A 13,672-nucleotide genomic window follows, 5' to 3' on the forward strand; every position below is an offset into this window, starting at 1 on the left:
GCTACCGTTGGAGGATTCAGTGAACTCAGGCACTCCACCCCGGCTGCCCTGCCAGCCTCCGCCGTAAGCCGAGACCACCCTACATAAACGCCAGCAGCTGAGCTGCAGCCATGAGCTGTCAGGCAGCATTAAGACTGAGCGCTCGGCACTGCACTCACATGTAGGTTCCCTGAGAGGCCAACATCACATCACTGAATGGCCAAATGATCAAGCCCACACATCCACCTCAAAAACAGGCCCCTCCGTTCACTGAGCCAGCCTGAGGGAGTGAAATTAGAAAGACCCTTCAACACTGATATGAACCATGGGAATGCCATCTACCCTCAACCCTGACTGCCCTCCCCATGAAATTAATTAAGTGTAATTTCAACTACATAATGGGACAGTGTACATTCACCAGATTGACCGCAATAGTGAGACTGTTTATGGCAACTCATCAAACTGTGTTTTGCAAAGCAGCGCTCTCTAACCCACAGTGCCCGGTTGTGACCTCAAGGAACTGACTTCCAGCTCAGTTTTAATGTTGTTTACTGCCAGGTTACTCGTGCTGTTTTCTCACATACTTCATAAATGATTACATTGCGCAGGAAAGCTGCCTTTGTGTTTGCAAACTGTGCAGAATCCAGAAAGTCAGGACATTACCTACCAAGGCGAGCTATTGTCTGAGAGTGAGTTTATATTGGACGCGATCCACATCACCTCATGTTTGAGATTATGGCACAAGCCACCCAGAAAGCAGAAGGAATTTTTAATAAATTTGTTCTGCATTATGAAGTAGAAACTTTTCAGGGCTTCCTTAACTCTCATGAAGGGAAATAAAGGTGTTTGTCAAACAACAGCCAATGCAGAAGTTTTTTCTTCTTGAGGTTGTGATTAAAGGTAATACAGTGTTGCCCTTTTTAATAGGTTTTGTAACAACAATGGTGGAAAATTCACAAAACATCAACTAAATGAACCTTTTGGCTGGATGAACAAGCTTATTTCCATGAATTTCTTAACAGTGCTTAAACGTCTATAATTCAAATAAAACTGGGCAGATTCAGTTGTTTTTCATGATGGAAAATTCCAGAATAGCTACTCAATCGACCTTGTGGTGAAATGGTTTTCTTAGCTTTTGATCGCTAAGTTAAATAATGAACTTTGAAAAAGTTTGAACAATTTCTATCTGATTATGTGATATGAAAGAAAATTCCAGGTCAGTGACTAAATGCTCCTTGTGTTAAGAATGTTCTTTAAATAATAAAATCTTTCTTTTTATCTAGAAAGAATGTTGCAGTGTTGAAACCTGAAATATTGCTTCAAAGCTAGTTTCATTTCTCACTTACACAAACGCACTACAGTCGAGTTGCTGGTTTTCGGCGAGACCACATCACTGCTCCGAAATTTTAAGGCATCTGCAAATTGTTCTTGCATGTTCTTATCCGGGATTCGATCAGCGCTGACCTTAAATGTGAGCTCCAAGGCTGCTAATCTGCCCCTGCTGAATGCATCAATCTGTGTCAGCACTAGAAAACAGAGTACTTATACTTTTAATGCACTTTTTCTTTTTTTAGACTCTCTGTTTTTTCCCTCCCAGTGTGGATAAAAAAGTGATTAGGAGTCTTTGTGTGTGGGCTGCTGAGCTCAACTGCTGCGTACCTGCTGGCTGCACGCAGGTACTCTTAAATCTTCCCTTTAACATCCACCGTCTGTCAAAACAACTCTGAATCCGTGCCTCACGTGAATCACACCAAGAGGTTCTGTGAGTTTCTTTGTGATTTGTGTTTGAGGGAGTCTGATGGGTCTTTTGTTAGAAGATCACTTCAGATCAAATTCTTCTTTGGATTGCTCTCTGGTGTGAGTCTGGGAGAGAGTAGAAATCAAGACTTTTAGGGGTTTTTTCTGTGTGGGTAGGAAGAGGAAATAAAATTTGATATAAGCTTTTTGTGGCCAGATGCCACAGTATGCTCTTTTTAAGGAGCCACATGCACGGTAGAGACAATCAGCATCCGGAAATGAACATTGTGTTGCACCACAAAAAACATTCCTAGTGGGTTTATCCCATCTTTAGCTACACAACATGCACAACGCCTGAAAGCAAAACAATCTCACTCTGAAGGATAAGCTGGTGGATCAGAAAAGGTCCCACAGACGTACGAGGACTCAAATGGCTCATGCGGTAATGCTGTCCGTTAGCTGTCAACAAGATATGAAACTCTACGCCTCGTGAACTCACTGTTCCTGCACAGAGGTCCATTTGGTGCCTCAGCTACTGTATCCCATTGCCACCGCCGGGAATTCACTTTGACATAATTTAGTGGGCCCTTACCCTGACGCGGTCATTGAGCTGAAGGTGCAGAGCAGCGATAGAACAGACTTTGAGAATAAGGTTTCAGCTGCAAGCCACCTGTCTGGATTATGAGATCAGGAAAGCAGGCAGTGGACTGATGATGGAAAGTACCTGTTTGGAATAAACTACTTTTTCAGAATCTATTTATGCGATTGAAGGCTATATTTCTGCTGTCGAGGGTGAATAAAAACTGAAAAATTAAAATACACTGCCTTCACATTTACTGTATTTTGACTGCAAATGAGCCCTTTATTCAAGTTTTATGATGCATAACTGCATAAACACCGCATAAAGCTGTAATAGCAGCATCTGTCCACTAGTACTGATAATAGATAAGAGAATATAATAATAATAATAATAATAATAATAATAATAGATAACATAATATGACATAACTCACTTTCTGCAGCTTATCCACAGCTCTTTAGCCTTTTTTATGCCTTGTTTTGATTTTATGGCTATCATAAAGTTCAGCCTTACAACTCTTATTAATCACTAGTCAATGCTACCTGCGTAAGGAGGTATCTATTTTGGGAAAACTAGAATCCGAGCTTTTTGCAGATGATGTCGTTCTGTTCAACATGTGAGCTTCACCATGTATTTCAGTGGTTTATAGCTGATTGTGAAATGGCTGAGATGAAAGCCAGCAGCTCCAAGGCTGGGGCTGTGTTTCTCAGATGGAAAATTGAGTGCTCCCCCTGGTTTGTGGGAGGCTGCCCCAAACAAGGGAGTTGTTCAAGTATCGTGGGATCTTACTGATGAGTCACGGGAAGGTGGAGCATGGGCAGGATTGCTGCAGCATCCACAATATTGTGGGCTTTGTACCACACTGTAGTAATGAAGAGAGAGTTGAGCCAAAAAATGTAATCTTTTGATTTATCAGCTCATCCCAGCCCTCACCTCTAGTCAGCTGATCTGTGTCATACCTGAAAAGCTAAGTTCACAAAGATATGTTGCTTGAAATGAATTTCCTGTGTAGGGTAGCTGGGCCCTGAGATATAAGCAACTTCAGTAGTATTGCCTAGGCACCCTTTGATGGTTTTCCAGTTGATCTGCTGTTCCAGGACTCACTGGAGAGATTATATATCTAATCTGACTGAGGAACACCTCAATATACCCCAGGAAGAACGGGAGAATAAGGACATCCAGCCTTCCCTGCTTAGCCTGCTGCCACTAATTAAGCAGAAGAACATTAGTGAATAGAATAAATGCCCTAATACAAAAATTTCAAGTTTTTTCACTAAAAAGCTGTGTCCGATTAACTAAAAAAAACTCCCTCATCAGCAACAGCTTTTGTGTAAATTACCTGCATTTATAAAGTGTTTTTTGTTGTCTTACTGACCACTCAATGGCTTTTAACTTACCATTATAGATAACTGTTTCAACTCATTATCCACAGCTTTTACCCAGTACTCCATAACATCTGTTTCATTACGTATCCATGCATTTTGTACCATTTATCCCATGCAGGCGGGCTGGAGCTTGCATGTCTTTGGACTGTCAGAAGAAGCTGGAGAGCCTGGAAAGAACTCACACAAGCACAGGGAAAACATGCAAATTCCACAAAGGAAAGCCTCGGCCAATCAGTGGATTCAAGCCCACAGTGACCAGTTCCACCAGCTTATTCAATATGTTGAGCCAAAATTTTAAATTGGCCTATGAAATAACAACATCACTTCTTTATACTTTCATCTTACTTCATCTTATTTCAGCTATTACTCCTAACTACTTTAGGTAAATATTAAAACACCCTGCATAAAAAGTAGTGGTCCTAACACATATGACGCACCAAACATTAGTTTATAAAACATCATAGTATCCACCAACAAACCACAGTACAGAGCTGCTCTTTCAGCAAAACATATAAAAGCTGACTTTAGGAGGAAAAATCCAAAAGCAGTAAGGAAATCAACATACCAGTGTGTCTGCAGCTGCCATTGTTTCATCATTAACTTCTTTAACCCATTTCAAAGCCTTGTGGTATCTCCAGATATTGAAAGCTAAAAGTGCCCTCATGTGTTAAGGTGCCTGTTGCTGCAAACAGTTGTGCAAGGGCGTGGAGGAAGCAAGATGTTTGCCTTCGCGACAGATGTGGAGAGCCGAGGGGTTAAAATTCTGAGTCATGTCCAGAATCAGACTAAAAAGCAAAATGGGAAAAGTTTTGTTTTTGTTTTTGCTGCTAATCAGTGCAGGGGTAAGCCCTATCTTTGAATTCCAAGTGCAACAGGAAGACCTGATTAGCTTTCAAAGGAAGCTGGTGGAAATTTGTGGTCACCAAGACCGATGTGGAGTGGTCAGCTGTGGCCGTAAAGTGAACATGAGAAGAGTTCAATAAACCACACAGTAACATGCAGCTTACATCTCTGGTCATGGTGGACTGATATTTGAAAATGCTATTTCCAATATTATGTTGAAGGGTTCTCTGGCACTTGTCAGATAAAATTGACATAATAACGGCAGACATGCATCATATTTTCAGGTGGTATGTGGTGGGCTGTTATTCGCCGCAATTACAGCAGGAACCAGCTTTATGTGGACTTGGGTTTACCACTCTTCCACCATCCAGTTTATTTAAGAAGCCACATGCCAAAAAAAAATGGTGTTTGATTATATTTATACAGCCAAGCTTCCTTATCTGTTTCTTGCAACATGCTCCAAGTAATGAAATTCCAAAAAGTTGATTCTGTTCATCTTGACGTAACGTTTTCAGTGGGAGAAATGTTTCGTAACTCATCCATGTGACTTCTTTAGTCTCAGATGACTGCAGGTTTCCCCAACCTTATAACCAGTTCATTTGCATAATGACTGAAACTAGCACCACTGACAAACATTGGGCTGCAAGGTCAGTTTCTTTATCATAATATGCAAATTGTTATGAACTTTGATTAACAATCACTGATCAATGACTATTGATTAATGGCAATTGCCCCTCCTCAATTCAGAGATGGTGTTTCTGTTTTCATGTAAATGTTGTGAAAAGGAAAAGGGGTGGACCAATTTTTAGCGCAGCATTTTTTAGGGTTGAAAGCCACAAAGACGTGGCGTTTATAGAAAATGTGTCTCAACTGTTCCGCTACTCCTGACACATAAGGGACCACAAATTTATATATTTTATCATTTATAAATTTTTGCTTTAACATTAACTCTTAATTCATGTCTGGGAAACATGTTTAAATGTACTTAATAAAGTAGAAATATTCATGACACAATCACAAATAAAGAATTGTGATTCTTACAGATCCTTTTTTATTTGCATTGCGCTGGTTAAAATAGCAAGGATGTTGTAAGGTATCAACAGTTAGTCCCATAATATTCTGGGGCTCTTGAGTTCTTGAGTTGGAGAGAGACAGCCATAACTAAACAAACTAGAATAATCCATTAGGTTGCACGGATAGATGGCAAAGAGAGAACTAGTGTCATGCAAATCCTGCATCAGAAAAGAAAAACATCTGAAAGTGAACTGTTGAGGCAAAATCTTGTGGTTAGCACTGAAATATTAGAAATAAAATTAAATGTTCTGAGTATTCAATGAACTGCCAATAACCCTCATTTTATTCAAAACACTAAACAAGACCAAAGCCTCTAGCCTGGCCGGAGGAGCAACTGGATTTTAATGTTCTGCTCAAGAACATGACATGAACCAGAGATGAAACCGCCAGGAATGAAATTCATGAACGACCAGCTCTGAACCCTCTTTGGTCAGCAAGTTCATGCAACGCTCCAATGAAGGACCAGAATAACTAGTTTACAGACTCTAATGTAAGCACTTAATTGGTTAAGACTGAAGGTGTCTTAAAATATCTCTTTTGATCATCACGTCAAAGGTTTCCCAGCCAGCTGGACCTTAAGCCCCCACAATGAATTCTACACTGGCTATTTTAACCAGTGCGAAAGACATTTTGTTGGCTTTTACTGGTTTTTAACTGTATTACAATATTCCCTGAGCTTTTCCTGTCTTAGGCCCCAGTCCTACAGGCCTAGAGAGCCCGATTGGTTGGTGAGCCATTGCTCTCACTCAGCAGGCAATATTAGTTCCAGAAAAGTCTACAGTGGTCACTCTGGGAAGGTTACTTTTAAAAATACTTCTCAGTAAGAAGTATGACACAAACCGGAAACAAGACCTCCAGACCTTGTACCTATAGACACTACAGGGCTTTGTCAACTAAATGTAAACAGATTACACATTTTATGATCTCTGGGCTTAGCAGTAACCGGTTATATGAGATATTTATTATATTTTCCAAAGCAAGTCTGAAGAAAGCATGTCAATCAATAAAAAAAGGAGGAGGAATAACAACATTAAAGTGAGAATCTGTCACATCTGATGCACCAGTATTAAAAATTTGAAGTTAAAATCCCCCCTTTTGTGTTAAAACATGCACACACTGTGGGAAAAGGGATTTACCTGCTGGTGGAGGAAATGAATGAGGGTTTCATGCCCATGGTGGTTAAAGGAAATGAAAATGCTGACAAGTTGCTGACAGTTCTGACAACATTCGAGCACAAACATCCCTGCACTAAATTTATTGCCGTTCATCTGTCACGGGGTCTTTAATGAAGCTTAATTATAGAGTCCAGAGTTGAAGCTGCAGACAGTGAGATGGAAGGCTTCCCAACTCTGCGAGTTTCTGCAGCTCGGTTTTCACAGTGTACACATCTCTGATTTAGAGCGTCTGCGTTTGTGTATCTGTGTGTGCGACTGCCAACCAGTCAAGATGAGAGGAAATGTAACTCAGGTGCTCTGATGAGATTATGCTCGCTTGACACCTTTTTCGTCAGACTAAATCATCCCGACCTGCCAGTTGGAGAAAACACCTTTCTCATTTTTCTCCTCAAACATGTGACTCCCAAGTGGTTTGCTGAGGGAATTTTGTGCTACTTTTTCAGCTAAAAATGCTGATTCACAGAACTTCTTTTCAAAGTCTCCATTGTCCCAGCATCGAAAAGAGTCTCCATTTTCCAGTCAGTGCGGATTGCATGTAACCCAACATGTCTAAGTCTAATTGCTGAGATTTAAGTACAGTAGATCTTTTGATTCTGAACGTGGTATTTCCAGCCCGAAAACACACCCATGACACGAGCCCTCAGCTCAAACATTTATTTCAGCTCTCAGCGTTGTTTACAAACCACCACTCAAATATGGGATATGAGGAACTGTTGGATCTTACAGTACGCCCCTCTCATTATGCCGGTTTTTGGGGAGATTTTCACATGCAGAACATTTTTGGATTTGCCAAAATGACTTCATAATTGTCATCATATTGCACTGAGGCCCATCAACGTCTTACCAGAACCAACGGCTGACGTCAGCAACTGACCAATGTCAATATTTTCCAAGTTGTATAATGACACAGACATAAGCTAATTGTTGCCTGTCGTAAGTGTGCACCGCTCTGCTTTTACTTTGAAAAGTAAAGACTGTAAACATTTATTTAGCTCGGGTTGTAATCGGCAGCAGATATTCAGGCGTGCAGAGGGTGGGTGGTAGGGTTGTGCAGAGAGTAGGTATATTCACAATTTCATCTGATGTAATTACCATGCACAAAAACTGAATTATAATGGTTGTGATTTGATTTAGCACTCCTGCCAGGTGTGGGTACCTGCCAATATTAAATATGGATTCAATACCAGTGTTAGATTTATAACCTATGAGGAAGAGACTGGGAATTAGTCTTATATGTATTTGTAAGGAAACTGGAATAAAAACGTAGCGAAAAAAAGTCCAAGAATATAACTTTACTTATTTTCTTTGGTATTTATTATTAAGATAATGACTTGAAAGCAGCCCCAGAATAAATACAGTTGAAAAATAAATTATGCATTGATGTAATTCATCTAATTTATTGAAATGGCCTTGCCATGAGGCTGCGCACTGCTGTCAGTTACATTCATTGCAGTTTCTCCCTTTTTCTCTTCACACAAGACTGTGACGCAGACAGCGAAATATACTGTAGTCACCTAAAAAAATCAATCAGTTTTAAAGTGCAATAGGCAGCAGATAAAGTCACCAGACTCCTTTGACAAAAACAAATATTTATACAACACAGAACACAAAAGTTGTTGGTCTGCTGCCATCTGGGTTGGTTCCTTTACAAAACTGTGTGACTTACATCTGTTAACACATTACTTTGGTTTCAAATGAACCTTTTGCTTGATGTTTTGGCTCCTGTTTATGGTATGCACTGTATTTAGTAAACCTGATGAATCACTATAATACCAAATCACTTTCTTTGTGATGTTGATCCACTGGGTCCACTAGGTCAGGAAGTCCTATCCTTAACGACCACACCCCTTCCACCCTTATATATTATTTATTATATTTTATTACACTACCCTTGCACACATCCCCGCAATGCTTCCTGCAACCCAAACATCATGTACATAGTGTTCTTATATTGTTGTTCTTATTTTTTAAATATATATCTTCCTTTACTTCCGCACCTTTGTGATCTTGCAACCTAATTTCGCTGTGCAAGCAACTGTACAATCACAATAAAAGTTCTAAGTTGTAAGTTGTAAGTAGTCATCATGGACAACGTCCAGGTCATTTACAGCTTCAAACTTAGGTGATTAGGAACCCATGTGTGTACAGCCGTTTTCTTTTTTCCTTGTTTCCAAAACACTGGACTAGAAAATTGTTCTGATTTTTGTTGATTTGTGAAACATATCCCTGATCTGCTTACATGACAGTCAGAACATGCTGCCTGTTGTGTTTTAAAGCGATCAGATAAAGAATTCAGTTTTCCAGCAGCACTGAAATACAACACCCCTGGTTTCACATATTACCCCGGTCTGCTGTGTGCCAACCGTGACTCTACTCATGAAGGGAAAAGCAAATATTTCAAAAGCAGTTTCAGAAGTTTACAGTCCTGATGGCAGTGTTAGTTTGTTCACCGAACAGTTGTTGTCTTTGGCTCGGTTAGAGTAAATATTTCTATTTCTCAGTTGTGTTAGAAAATGATGTGTATTCAAATGCTGAAGATAGTCCTCAACACAGACTAAATACAATCTTTTTTATTGTTTTTTTTCTTCACAGTAAGCTGTTTGTGTGGGTTTTGTCCTTTCTTTCTTTACCAGTGTGGGTAAAATGCACTCTCTTTTGATTCCCCCTTTTTTTCTTTTCTGCTGCCATCACTGATTCACTACAACCGTGAAAATTGTCTGGCTATAAACAGCGTCCCTCTGAATGTCTCTTACGCATGTCCAGAGGCACATAGTTGTTCAGGGCTGCTTCCCAACAGAACTCCGCAGCTATTACCATCAAACACGAGTGCTGCAGTTTAATCTCTCCCGCTTACGTTTTTTAACCATTTATCTGCTTCACCAAACCTTTCTTGTTCAGTCGTCGCCGAGACCTTTACAGTTGGGTTGAAAACATAAGAAAAAGCATTTACTCCACACCATTAGCAGCTCATTTAGACCACAGTTTTATCTATTCGGGGTCACATCAGATCAAAAGTGCTTCTTTTTTAAGTGTGATACTTTAAGGAAATGGGTGGTCTGTGGCAGCAACAGAGACAGAGAAATCAGAGGGGATTTGAAAACATTTTAAAATTGTAGCCTGTTTTTCTCCTTCACGAAACGTTTGGAAGCACAGCGGGGGGAAAGTGGACGAGAACCGAAAAATGTCAGAAAGACTGTTTGTACAATCTGAGCAGCAAAGATGCAAACATGAAAACTGCTGGACATGTCAATTAGCCACATGGACAAAGAAGAGGGACAGGGTTGAGCAGCAGCAAACACACCATTACATACAGTATGTGCAAAGTTTATTAAAGAGTCTCAAGGTCAGTGTAATACCTTCCAACTGTATACGAGGGACTCAGCTTGATCTGTTTTCCATTCGTTTCAGAGGGATTGTTTGGTCAACATGATGCTCAGAATCAGACCGAGAATATCATTTCAGACTGCAGCAGCCGCTCGCCTGCCAGTGAGCCATGAGACATCCTCATTCAGATCTTTAGAGCAGGATTCGAGGACACTGATGCACTGGAATCGTAAATGCTTATATAGACTGTCAGGAACTGCAATGTGCAGTCAATCAGACTCCTGCTGGAACCAGATCCTCAGCCTCTTCCAGAAACTTTAAGGGCTTTTCACTTCCTTTCTGCATTTTTTTTTTTCATGCTCTGGCTGGGCGAGACGGTGTCAGATCCTGTCCACAGCTGTGTGTCCTCAGCCTCCGGTTTAGCTCGTACTTCATATAATTTAGTAACCACCAAAGCTGCCTCTGGCTTCTGACATTTGAGGCTTGCAGGCCCACGACCACCAGAATAATCACTTACTCTGCTCTGAAGACTGCAGGCATTGTCTGGAGTCCCAACTGCAAAGGAAGTCTTTGAGGAACAATCACAAATATATCTGAAGTTTTGTGAATGTATGGCGCCGTGGTGTTTTCACATCATCTTTGCCTGATTTTGTCTTTAAGGCAGCCAAATGCCAAGTACAAACAAACAAACAAAAGCACAATGCAGCAAAACCAGAATTACAACATCCATAATTCATGTTTTACTTTTTAAACAAAAGCGGGATTATTTTGGATGGGATACAGAGTTGTTTTCAAACATTAGAGGGGTCAGTTGCCTGCTACCACTCAGCCCCCCTCATCTTTCAGCGATCTGGCATTGGATCAGCCGCCTGTTTCTGCAAAGGCTCCCTCTGCTCGGCTGCATTACGGCTCAAACTCCAAATCTGCTCCGGAGGTTGTGGCCCCACTGGAATGCATCCACAAACACACAACCCCTGCCACTCTCGCTCTCGCTCTTTCTCTCTGTCCTATGCATTTTTTTCAGACTTAAACTCTCTCGGCTCGCTCACAGACATGGACATACCCGCTTTGTGAGGAGATGGGGACTCACTGGAGGCTCTGCCGTCACTGCAGCAAAATCTTCATTTTAAAATCTGATGTTTATGTCCAGTTGTGTCTGTTAGGCTTAGCAATACTAGTACAACTAAGCAGCGTGCTTGCATCATCTGTTACAAGAAATTTACAGCAGAAGAAAATTGTATATATTGTATATAATAGGAACCTTATTAATACAGTCAGTCATGTATTGAGCAAAAAGATCTGCAACATGTTTGCTGTCAGTGAATTCTGACAGCTGGTTAACACGTGGTCAAATGTTGAAGGAACTAATGGTGACACCACGCTAAACATGTTTATTTTAACATTTAACCAAAACCATCATCTTTTCCCCAGAGCCTGTTTTGCCCATCATCAACAACAGCACAGCCGTGTGTGAATTGGACAACACCAGTTAACATTGGCAGTGAAGATAATCCATCCAATTATATCTGCTGGAAAACATTAAGCAGAACTGTGGAGCACCAGAAACCTCTAATTTGCATTAATTTTAGCTTTAATTCATTACAAATTATGCAGAAGTCTTAACAATTTAAGTGAAGAGTGGGATCTGAGTTTTCCTCTTGCATCAGTGTGGTGGTTGTTAAGGCTTTTTCTGCCATGCTCCAGAAGTCAAAAAATAAAAGTTGGCACTCCACTCTACATAATTGTATTAAACTGAATTTAAAGAAATACAGTAAAGGTCAGCATGATAGCTTTTGCTCGTTTTTAACAACAGTTTAAATTGGATTTCACTCCATATATTTTTGCCTCCGTCCACCTTAAGCGTTTAGCACTGTTTCCTTTCCCGAGACCAGATTTAGAGCCATTTTAAGTCTCTTAGGACCACTTCAAGACAGCCTTCTTTATACATTTGCTAAATGGACTCTTGCATTATTTATTTCTGGAATTAAGTTGTTTATCTGTCTCTGTGACTGTCTTATAATGGTGTGCTCACTTTTAGTGTGCATGCTCATGCTTTGTAAGTGATTCTGTTTTCATTAAGTGTTTTAGGTCCACATATGGCGTGTTACAAACCTTCAGTTTAGCCATGACCTGATGCTGGAAGAGAATCTCTTTGCTCTGATTAACCTTTGACTCTTTCACTTAGCTCTGATTAGTTTTCCAACTATCACAGCGCCATCTAGTCTCAGTAAAAGGAGCTAACATGATCACCCCTCCTCACTTACTTAAACACACTCATTATGTTTGATCATTACCCAGAATGAATTTAACCACCAACTTTCAGCTACTAACGCTGGAGTGTTTATGTCATGGTCCTGGGTGTCCGACCCAGTATTTTAAGTTCTAGACTTATAATTCACTTCTTTGGATTGAAGAAGTATTTAAATTCAAGCTCTGTATTAGTTAGTCTTGAGTTTAGTATTCCTTAGTGCCTTTGAGATTTGTCATTTATATTTCTAGTCCTTGGTTCTTGTTTGATTATATTAGTTTCCTTTTCGGGTCCTGTCTGTCCTAGTCTCGTCTCTGTGCCTTGTCATCAGAGGGGGGTCCTTTTGTCCGCAGAGGGACAAAAGGACATCCTGGGCCGTCTGACCTCAGGAATTCGCATGATAAGGTAGGGCCAGGTTTCACAATGAGCTCACCCGAAACTCTGGCTGATTGGGACCCACACCCAGTTTCACACCTTGGCTTAGGCGATTAGAGGATCATCAGGGGGTCCTTTTGTCCCTCTGTGGGGGGACACTCCCACTAGGTTTAAATCTGGGACTCCCCACCATTAGACCTTAGAACTGAAGAAACTTCTCGGATGAGAGGTGAAACGTCTTCAAGCAACTTAAAGAAGTCCAGATGCTTTTCTTTGCAAGCTCCTTTGACTATGATGACCTGGATGACTGAGAACCTTCACAGACATGTTGTGTAGCCTAGCTTTAATGACAAAGTGTCACAACCAAGTGTGTCTTCTTGAAGAAGACTATTGAAAGTTGTAGACACTATAATTTGCAAATCTTGCATAGCCAAATGAGTGTGTCTAAAGCAAGAAGAACAAAGACCTCATTAATAAAAGAAACAAATAACCAAGCTTATCTAAAAGGAACCACTTCCTCTTTCTTGAACTCACTTTAAAGCCACGATTAAATGCAACCAGGCGAGCTGATTAAAATGCCGTGCCATAAACTGCCCTGGGAGCGGCCAACGAGTCTCCCGATTGATCAAAAGTAAATGGATTAATCCACACAGGCCATATTTGTCAGTACTATGCTCCACCCAAAACATTACATCTCCAACCACATCGGCGACGATCAGCGAATAATGTGACCACACGTTCTGTTGCCAAACGGCACTCAAAACAAGTGAGAAAAACAAAGCTTTCAAAGCTTGACATCTTGTTACTGTTAAGTTACTCTTGTTTGTTTGAAGCACCACTGCCTGATAATGCATGCCCAGGATGAGTTATAATAACAATATGTAACAAAAATTTGATTCAGAATTTATGGGGCGCCATTTGTAAACTGAAACATGCCGAAATTAACAGCAAC

Source organism: Mchenga conophoros, linkage group LG2, assembly GCF_057382185.1.
Source record: "Mchenga conophoros isolate Kocher_MC1m ecotype Shallow Benthic linkage group LG2, M_conophoros_male_GT1.1, whole genome shotgun sequence".
Taxonomy (NCBI): domain Eukaryota; kingdom Metazoa; phylum Chordata; class Actinopteri; order Cichliformes; family Cichlidae; genus Mchenga; species Mchenga conophoros.